This window comes from Solanum lycopersicum, chromosome 9 (genome assembly GCF_036512215.1).
Source record: "Solanum lycopersicum chromosome 9, SLM_r2.1".
In the NCBI taxonomy this organism is placed as follows: Eukaryota; Viridiplantae; Streptophyta; class Magnoliopsida; order Solanales; family Solanaceae; genus Solanum; species Solanum lycopersicum.
This window is the reverse complement of record NC_090808.1, coordinates 44,242,767-44,253,691: the sequence shown is the minus strand read 5'-3', so window position 1 is coordinate 44,253,691 and position 10,925 is coordinate 44,242,767. Positions and strand designations below refer to the sequence as shown.

Sequence of the window (10,925 nt, the reverse complement as noted above, 5' to 3'; positions counted from 1 at the left end):
TAATACTACGTGTCAGTTCGTGACACCCGATCCCCTAATTCTACGTGTCGGTTCGTGACACCCGATCCCCTAATACTACGTGTCTGTTCGTGACACCCGATCCCCTAATTCTACGTGTCGGTTCGTGACACCCGATCCCCTAATCTCCTTCCATCAATTCATCAAGCCTTCTTTCTTACCAAGGCATCATCAATCCCATTATTTTAGTTCATCACGCCTTCTTTTATACCAAGGCCTCATTATTAACAAAGAGATTAGGACTTTGCAAGATTTGGGATTCAATAACTTCATCATGCTTATATAATCACAATTATATAATTACGTTCATGCAAGCATACAATTAAGCACATAGCAGGGTTTACAATATTATCAATACATATCATTCTCTATTAAGAGTTTACTACGAATATCGTAAGAGAAACCATAACCTACCTCCACCGAAGAATTGCGATCAACAAGTTATCTTCTCAAAATCCTTGCTATCCTCTTCGTTTCTCTTTCTTTTTCCGTTTTCTCTTTGTTCTTTCTATTTTTCTTATTCAAACCCTTTCTTTTACCCTAATTAACATATAATCAAGTGTAAAAGATGGCAATAATAACCCACTAATTAACTTAAGGTTACCTCTTTTAACCCCCAAGTAATTAGACTTATTAACATTAACCCACTAACCTTATAATTAAAGCAGGAATAGTCAAAAACGTCCCTTAAAACGTATAATGAAATCCGACCCGGACTGGGATTGCGCAACCTGTGACGGGCCGTTGTGCCTGCGACAGTCCGTCCTGCAGCTCGTCGCAAAGTTCAGAGACCCAAATTTTCACCAAGGGTCTGTGACGGTCCGTCACACCTGTGACGGTCCGTCGTGCCATTTCGTTACAAAGTTCAGAGAGTCGATTTTCAGTACCCAATTTTCAGTTTTTCTATGTGTTTTGAAACGAGACCCTGCGACGGTCCGTCGTGCCCATGACGGTCCGTCGTTGGGTCCGTCGCCTCAGCCTATTTTTCCAGAATAAAATCTGCTACTCAAAACGACTAAACAGGTCGTTACACATACTCACTTACTCAATTCTAGAAACAAGTTATTAGAAATTAACGAAGACTCCTCAAAAGACTCAAATGGACTTTATAAAAAGGATTCGAAAGAACTTTCAAGACTTAACTCTTGGCTCTATCTTGAATTTGAATTATGAATTCAAGATTATTATTTGTGGTAGGAGTCATGATGAACGGTCAATAAAACACTATATAAGAGTAAGTCCGTCACACAGATATGCATTTTAATATTTAATCACGAAATAATAAATTTAAGATTGAATTATTGGGCCAGTTAACGGGCCCTTTCTTATCTAGTGTATATATATATATATATATATATATATATATATATATATATATATATATATATATATATATATATATATATATATATAAGTATGATGATTTAGGATGGCCAAGGGCACTCTTGAAAATCTGAATTTTTTGAAGGGTAAAATAGTAATTGTGTGATGAACAAGGGCTAGAAGGATCACAAAAGTTCCTCTTCTTTCTTGATCAAAAAAATCTACAGTGAGAATAACTTTTTATACTATTCCTCAATGTCAGAGTCTAGAAATATCAGTTCTTAATAGCAGAAGCGTCTAGAGGTCTTCAAAATTCTATATTCTGCTCTTTTAATTCATTTCTCTAATTCATGATCTTAGGTAAGCTTTTATCTCATCTTCATCTTTATTCGACTCTTTTCATATTTTCCAATTTAATGGTTTATTCTGTTAAAACTTTCCCTTTTAGAGCTCTTCAACATAAATTTTCTTCCTTTGTTTCTCTTTAAATTGTTGATATTATTTTTCTCATACTTCATAGACTATTTTTTTTCTTATTTATCGGGTGTTTCATTATCAAGTTTGTTTTTTTAAATTTTTTTCTCAAATTTCTTCCAGTCCAATTTAGCATCTAAATTTCATGGTTGATGTCATTATTGTTAGCCTATTACCCACTAATTTCATGGTTAAATTGAAGACTCTAAACTCTTGTTCATCTTCTCATTCAATTCTCTAGGTATGTCTTCCTTTCATCAGCAATTCTTCCATGCATCTTCTTTCTTCATATATATATATATATATATACATATATATATATATATGCCTAATATGAACTTTTGGGTTAGATGGAAGCTGTTTATAAGAAACAATGCACTTGCTTTTGCTATGAGTTTTTAAAATGATTTTTTTCTAGATGCTTTAATCTCTCATTAATTTTTTTCCGCAGTGCTAATATGAACTTTTGGGTTAGATGGAAGCTGTTTATAAGAAACAATGCACTTGCTTTTGCTATGAGTTTTTAAAATGATTTTTTCTAGATGTTTTAATCTCTCATTAATTTTTTTCCGCAGTGCTACTTTCAATAAAAATTTTCAGGTTCTCTTCATCTTCTCAAGCCCCTCACCATTTCAGGTAAGTGTCCTTTCAATTCTCGTCCTTATCTTTCTCTAATTATGTCAAATTTTTCAATTTATGATTTATATCCACACATGATGTCATACTTACTCTGATTTCTTTATAAAAAAGATTAGCTAATACGTTTCATGTTTTATTGCTTACAACACCTATTTCTGCTAACTCAAATCAGCTGAAGTGTTTTATTATTTTTTGGTTATTAGTTGTGTGTATTTGAATGATATATATTTTTCAAAAATATGATGATGTTAACGTAATTGTTACTATCTCTGGAGCATATTTTGTTTGAAAAAAAAGATACATAGTTTGCACGAATGCAAGAAGTGATACTCTTTGTGTGACTCATAATTCTGGAACCATCTACTCATGACAATTATTTTAAGTTTCTCTTCATCTTCTCATCTAAGTGTTGCGATTTCTATTTCTTACAAATAGATAAAATGTTCCAGTGAAGCTTTCTATTTTATTGCTAACAACTTCAATACTTTTAGTTGTAATTATTTTTGGTACGCTGTCGGACTGAGCTAACTTGTTTGGGACTAAGACGTAGTAGTTGATGTAGATAATTGCAACACTGCTAAAAGAGAATATATATATATATATTATATCCATCTACTTCATAGTGCTAATTTATCTAACATATTGATTTGGCTTAGGTGATACTTAAAAATTTCTCTTACTTCTTACGTTTGTTCATTTTTGTTTTGCATCACGTATCTGTTTTTGCTACTAAAACTTTGAACAAATTACCAAATATAGTTTGGATTCATTGTATGAATTTATATTGCGTGGTAGGTTTATGTTTTGGTTATAAGCAAACTTATTTCTTTAACTATTAAAATAACCTCTGTTTTTCTTTTCTATTGAAAATTTAGCTTGGACAAGAGTTGGTAGAATATTCTATTGGACAATGTTTGTATGAATTAGAGAATGATTCTGATTCAACTTTATCATGACAAATTAATTTATAGGAATAGATTTCATTTGCTTTTAAAATGAACCATCTAATTGCTATTATAAATCTCCTTTCTACGATGAATGGTTCCATACAAACTTAACCTTTAGTTATGTTCCTTCAACTTATGTAAAATATAATCTAATGTGAATTACATATGTATGATTTACTGTAACCTCCTTCGAGTTGTTTCATAGTTTCTAGATCTCACTACTCCCCTGGAAGCAGAACCTACATCACAAGCTCTTCTTTGTCGAATTAATCTGTACGGAGGAAGGGTTCCTGCATTGTAAATTTAACCATTTCAACTTTCCTTTTTTTATTCATTGCCCTTAAATGAAGTTTTTTCCGAATTCTTAACCCAGATTCAAGTTTCCTTCACCGTTTTTCTGAATCAGTCAGTGTCATTGATTTAGCTATAAACATAAAAACTCAATCGATTGTCTATAACCATATCTGAGATATGAAACAAATAAATATGTAAGAAATTCTCATCAATGGAGACTCGATTAGCTGCCTGTTAATTTTTTCATCAAGTCAAATTTATCTATCAATCACCAAAAATCTCAAAATGGGAAATCAAAATAACCAAGCGTCAACAATGGTGAATTTCAAAGCTTTGCACTAAAAAATATTTCAATTCAGTATGAAATTTCAAAATCCAACATCAAAAACAGCAAATCAAATATCTGTATTTCAATTTCATTTCTAGAGGTTCCAACATTTTGGATTCTTTAAATGCGTACCTACACAAAGTTTTTCTGGTTAGTTGATGCTGAGTTACTCTCTAAGGTACACTTGTTAAGCTATTCATAAGTTTGAGAGTGTTTACATTAGTGATTTCTTGAGCACCTAATAATAATATAAGTGTACTAATATGACTGTGATTAGTTTTGTACATTGAACATTGATAATTCATGTTACAAGATATTGGTACAATAATTTATAATTAAACCATACCTTACAATATCCTTATAATTAAAAGCAATTTTTGGAGTTAAAACTATAAGATACAGATTAACATAATGTTATCCAACTTTAACCATTACAAGCACAATTCTTATTCGAATTCTTTTGAACGAGAGAAGAAAATTGCAATTTCATTTAATTCTCTTCTGAGATAACTAAGCATGAATTTGGTGTTCTTATAAGTACAACATCAGAAAATCAATGAATAGTGAATCTCAATTTAGAAGATTAGAGTGTATGTAGACCTTATTCCTACCTCGAATTCTTTAGAATTCACAAGACTTATTAATTCAATTTATAGGAGTTAGGGTGTGTAATGAAGGACAAAGGATAATATAGATTTCAATAAATTATCACAAATAATATCATAATTTTCAACTATTTGGCCTGATTTACTCTATGATAGGAATGTTTGTGCCTTTTCATCGCTTTTAGCTTTTGGTATGCAACAAATTTGTCCTTTCCGTTCTCTTTCCTTAGTATTTTAGCATTCAGGTATTGTATCTTTGTAGTTTCTCTGTATGAAATTGTGACCTCCCCTTATGGAATATATACTCCAAAAGGAAAAACATGACATAATTTTTTTTCTATTTCCTTGTATCTCCCTTAAGTTGAGCAATATAGTAGTTTTATTGTTGCTTCCGCAATAAATATCTTTGTTGTTAATTTAAGTTCTCTAAATGTCCATAATGTTCTATTTCTACTAGCCATATTGGCTCCTTGAGAAACATTTTTAAGGTTAATATGACTCAATATGGTTTCGATTTCACCCTCTCTTCTCGATCATGTATTACATCCACGATTTAAAAACTTTAATGTTAAATAATTATTCATAAGAACGTATTTTGAATTCCATAGGATTGCCTATACTGGATCTTGCTTATTTCGACTTGTTATATGAGTAGATATATACAGTGTGACCTATCCACATGAGATTATGAGGAGGTATGAATTGTATAAGATGTTGTGTTTACTGATTTTATATTCAGATAATTGGTACAAAATTGCCAATGTTATGAGCACTTGTCTAATATTTTATTCAATTATACCGTGCATAAAAAGACAAGGAAGTAAAGTTTGTAAAAATATATAATAAGTTGTGATATGACTATTGTCGATGGTCTTTGACACTATGAATTGTTTCCCTTCTGACATTAGAGATGATCCAATACTTTCTGAAGACTCCACATCAAAGATGAGGATCGTATGGATATGTTAACGTCAATTCCACTAGGAGAACTATATTCCTGTTATTTTTGCAGAAGATGTAATTTCCAGTGACATGCCAAGAAAAAAGGAATGGTAAGATTGACACTAAGTACTAAGTACTAATTAGTAAGTTATTTTGCCAAACATTATTTTGATGGTTGATCCGGAATCATTGTACATTCTCATGTTCAACTATGCATTTTAATTATTTTTATTAATCAAATTGTTTCCGAGAATAGATAGCTTAGCTCATTTTGTTAATTTATGTTATTTCTTCCTTTTTCGTTTTTTATATGGGTTATAATCCTGTTGCATACATTAATTTGTTATTTGATGTTTGTTCTGTTTTTATGTGGGTTTGGTCTTTTTAATTGTGAGGATGCTATATAATTTTTTCAGCACATTTTGAACTTATATTTTCAAAGTTTGTCCACTCAAGGATTGTCTACGATCAGATTGTGTTTTTGTTATCCTTACGAATATTTTAAGTGATTAAAAATTTAAGATTGGGTAAACCATTAATTACGGAAAGGAAAGTGTCATTGAGCTTCCATGTGGAGTAAAACGTTCATCATGTCATCCGCTATGAAGGTTATGGAGCAAAAAACATTTGAATTATACCTAGGTAAATACAACCTTTCTTGAGTTATCTCACTATGAGTCTTAAACATTTTTTGTTTTTTTGGTTTATTAATGTAGGTTGTAATAAAGATCAGGAGTATATAAAAAGGTTCTTCTAATTTCGAATTTTTCATCCCTCTGGAATACATTTCTTGGTTGCCCAATGTATTGCAAATGACATATTTTTTCGAGGAAGGAATGTATTTGAGAGGGGATAGATTTGTATCCGAGAGAAATAGAGATGTATCCAAGAGAGGATTATAATATCATAAGTTGTAAATTTATGTAACTTTTTCAACAAAATATGTGAAATTATATCGGGCCCGTATTACGGGCATTAAATATCTAGTATTTATATAGAAGAGTGAAGTGGTAGGACGACCAAGGGTAAAAAGGTAAACTTATACTAATAAAAATCAATTAATAAAGATAGCAAGAGAAACAAATAATTCTAGAACATGTCTTTGTATATATATGAAAGTGAATGGTGATCAAAGTAAATATGTAATTTTACACTTACAAAAATCAACCAAGAATAATAATAAGAAATTAAATAGTTCTAGAAACATCTTTGATTAATATTATTTCTATCAACACATTTTGTTATCACTTCACATTTTTATGAGTTATTGTGATATCTATTCATTACTCTATTAAATTATTATTCTAATTAATTTCTAATATTTTTATATTCATTATGCTTACTTGTAATTACCCAAAAGCTCCTCTTTAGAATTTTGAATATTTGTTTAACTTAAGTTAATTAATCGATAGTTTATGGGCTAAAGTGATAATTTATTTTAGATCCTATACTATTTAGCCTTTATTTAATCAAATATGTGGGTAAAACCTATCACAATTAGTACTTAATTAATTCACAAAAGGAAAAAAAAAAGAAAGGAGAAAGACGGAACGGACGAAGGGTTCGACTGCTTCAGGTAAACTACATCTGCATTAATTTCTTTAATTGTTGCACACATATGTTTATATATATAAGATTGAATGGTAGGAAGAAAGAGAATTAGGATCCCTTTAAAATTTTCATTATAATATAATATTTTTGATGGTTGTATTAAAATAATAATAATAACCTAATCATTGGCAATGATTGCCAAGATATGATCTAATGTTTGTGTTTGGCAAAATTTGGATGCAGATTATTAAATCTGCAATTTCTTTTTTATTCTTTTTTTTCCATTTCGTAAAATCATCAACTTTAATATTTTATTTTCTTTTATTTATTTTTCTTTTCTTATTGTTCACATTATAAAAATAAAATATTATTAAATTGGGTTGTTGGAAGTGATTGGAAACGAAAATATATATAAAAATTTGTATTTTTGTGAAGTTGAGAATGTATCGGATAGTGATCTCTACTGATTAAGCCTTTGACTAGATGGAAGTATTGGAGAGTAAATTTATAGAAATATCCTTACTATTGTTAGCATATTATAATTTAAGTTTGTTATACTAAGATAGATAATTAATTGTTGGTGGATTATTAGAGTGGTATTGAAGGGAAAAAAAAGGAGGGACTTAACCTTAGACTTGGAACTTGAAAAATATAATAGTTGAAATGTTAGTTGGCTTCAAGAGTTACGAACTTGATTATAAATTTGAGATGAAATTTTAGGTCAAGATTAAACACACAAAAGTGTGAGTGTTGTTAGTTCTGAAACCTTATTGTGAATATATATACTTGCATAGATTGCATCGATTTGGAAGCTCAACGGAAGGGGAAGGCTCAAGTCCTAGAGTGATTATTCGAGTGGTTAAGGCAAGTGAATTTCTAAACTCTTGTTAAGCGTATGAAATTCTTGTATCTTCTTGTGTGAAGTTGAGAATGATTTGGAGACTTGTTGCTTATTTGTTGGTGTTGTATTCCTTGTTGTAAATTGCGCTTTGGTATCAAAATGGTTATCTCCTCATTTTTCATTTGAGCATGTCATTTGCATTGTGTCTGAGACATGGTTGTGGTAAGAGGATGTACCATTTCGAGGGTCGTATCGCGCGCCGCGATGGATATCATATTTCGAGGGACGTATTGCGCGCCGCGAAGGTTACTATTATCGAGGGTCGTGTCGTGCACCGCGACAGATGCATGGATAGATATGTCCCCCATGGGTCCCAGACTGAGAGACAGTGCGTGTGTATCGTTAAGAAAGACATGGATCACTATATTTGACATTGCATCTCATGGCATTGCACATTTGTTATTGATGAACTTGAACAGGTGTTTCGCTGATCTTGTGAGTGTTTTTCTGTGAAGCTTGTGACTGTTGAATATTGAGAATGTGTAAACTGATATAGTGTGGTTATTGAGTTGTGTGTTTGGTAAACTGTAAAATGTTAGGCTGTAGCGTGGAGGTCTAGATAGGGTGTAAGAAGTACCCGTATTTTTGTTCACTTAACTTGTGTTTAGAGGTTTGCTTGTTGGGTACCGCGTGGGTTGGTACTCACTCCTTGCTTCTACAAATTTTTATAGGTTACGAGCCCGAAGTTTTGTGATACCTTCCATTCTCTTTGTTTCCGAGGCATCTTGTGGGGGATTGTGAGGTAGCTGCTTGTCATCTCAGCGAACTTTCCTACTCCAGTTTATGACTTTGTTTTTACTTGAAAGACAACTTCATTTAGACTTCTATTTTGTTTCAATTCTAATATTTACGTTAGAGGCTTGTGCACGTGACAACCTGGTTTTGGGGATTGAATTAATATGACTTGGTTTTTTTTTATAGAAATTGTTGTTGGATTGTCATTTACTTCCGCACTTTGTTAGATATTGGGTTTTAGGCTGACTTGTCTTTGTGGGATAAGACGAGTGTCATCACACCCATTTTGGGTCGTGACAAAATGGTATCAGAGCCCCAGGTTCATAGGTCTTACGTGTATACAAGCCGAGTCTACGTAGAGTCTCAAGGATCAGTACGGAGACGTCTGTACTCATCTCTGAGAGGCTATAAAGATTACTAGGAAACATCCTTTTGTTCTTTCTTTCTCATCGTGCGTAGTTACCTTCGTTAGTACTGAGTTGTTGTATACTCTTTTGATAGATGACGAGGACTAGAATTAATGTTACTGGTGGTAAAAGGGAGGCACTTCCCGAGGCAGTTGTTGAGGCCCCAGCTAGGGGTAGGGGTAGATCTCGAGCTAGAGGTCGTGCTAGTAGTATGACAGTATCCAGAGGTCGTGGACGTGGAGCAGCACCAGTGAGAGGTCGTGCTAGAGAGGTCTCTACAGAACCTCAGACTGATGGCAGAGAGGACCAGGTTCCTTCAGATCCTGTAGTAACACCTTTGCTTCAGGATACACTATTGAGGGTGTTAAGTGTGCTAGAGGTATTTTCTCAGGGTGGTGGGGCGACTACCACACCACATGACTCTCGTACTAGAGAGGGGGCTCAGACCCAAGAGCAGCAACAAGCTCTAGTTGTACAGGATGCGGTGAAGCAACTACCAGTAGATCCCGCAGTTCAGAATGATGTTGCACCAGCAGTTGGGGGTCAAGTTGCATCGATGGTTGTTCTGACAGAGGATGAGAAGCGTAGGTATGAGAGATTTTGAAAGATGGACCCACCTCAGTTTCAGGGTGGGAAGAGCGAGGACGCTCATGAGTTTCTAAATACCTGCCGAGAGTTACTAGAGGTGGTTGGATTAGCTGAGTCACATGGGGTGCTACACTCCAGCTTCGTGGACCAGTGAGAGACAGGTGGAGAACTTATTCGGGATGTTTTCCAGTTGGATCTCCTCTTGTGACTTGGGAGCAGTTTGCTAGCGCAATCCAAGATCGTTTTATCCCATGGAGCGTGAGAGAGGAGAGTCGCTTGAGATTTGAGAGTCTGAGACAGGATGGTTTATCGGTTACAGAGTATGAGGCGCGTTTTTTCCAGTTGTCTAGGCATGCGTTGGCCATTATTCCAAATGAGACAGAGAGGATCCGCAGATTTGTGAGGGGATTGACTTTCTCTATCAGGTCAGCTGTGTTTCGGGCATCTAGGGAGGGGGCTTCTTTCCAGTCCATTGTGAGCGCTGCCAAAGAGGCAGAATTGATGGAGAGAGAGAAGTTTGGGGACCCTAAAAGGGCCCGTATATCAGGCCAGTTTCATGGTTCCTCATCTGGAGGTAGGGGATCACAGAGAGTGAGTGGTTCTTTTCAGCAGCGGGGACCTATTCATGCATCTATGCCGACATTTGAAGGTGGCTAGACATCTAAGGGTTCTTATAGCCCGGTTCAGAGCTCGTACGATTCACAACAGCGACCTACAGGGCGCGGAAATTATAGTGGGTTTTCAGGGTCCACACAACAGTTCCCAGGTCAGAGATTTTGTTTTACTTGTGGAGATCCCGATCATCTAATGCGGCAGTGTACTTCACAAAGGGTTCGTGGTGGGCCTCGACCTAATTCTTCATTCTAAACTAGACCACCAGCACCACAGGGTAGAGGTCGTGGCAAAGTTCAGTCAGGTAGAGGTGATAGAGTTTCTAGTAGTGGTGTTGCAGCTCAGCAGAGTGGGGGTAGAGGTACCACCCAGGATGGAGGTGGACGAGGAGGCCACTGCTATGCTTTCCCCGGGAAACCTGAGGCGGAGACCTCTGATGCTGTTATTACAGGTATCATCCCAGTATGCCATCGACCTGCGTCTGTTTTGTTTGATCCAGGTTCTACATTCTCTTATGTGTCTAAATATTTTGCTGCTAAATTTGATATGATATGTGATAGC

The 10,925-nt window shown here is 34.4% G+C and overlaps 1 long non-coding RNA gene across 3 annotated transcripts; it reads left to right on the top strand.

The window, feature by feature from the left end:
• The first annotated feature begins 1,582 nt into the window (after positions 1 to 1,582).
• LOC104649212 (uncharacterized) lies at positions 1,583 to 6,550 on the top strand. 3 transcript variants are annotated; one of them, XR_743173.4, is made up of 4 exons: positions 1,722 to 2,056; positions 2,391 to 2,451; positions 5,537 to 5,680; positions 6,287 to 6,550. It is a non-coding gene; the product is annotated as an uncharacterized lncRNA (long non-coding RNA). The 3 variants fall into 3 exon arrangements; XR_002028510.3 differs by lacking the exon at positions 1,722 to 2,056 and adding an exon at positions 1,583 to 1,701 and having other exon boundaries at positions 5,537 to 6,550; XR_003248286.2 differs by having other exon boundaries at positions 5,537 to 6,550.
• Positions 6,551 to 10,925: the final 4,375 nt, after the last annotated feature.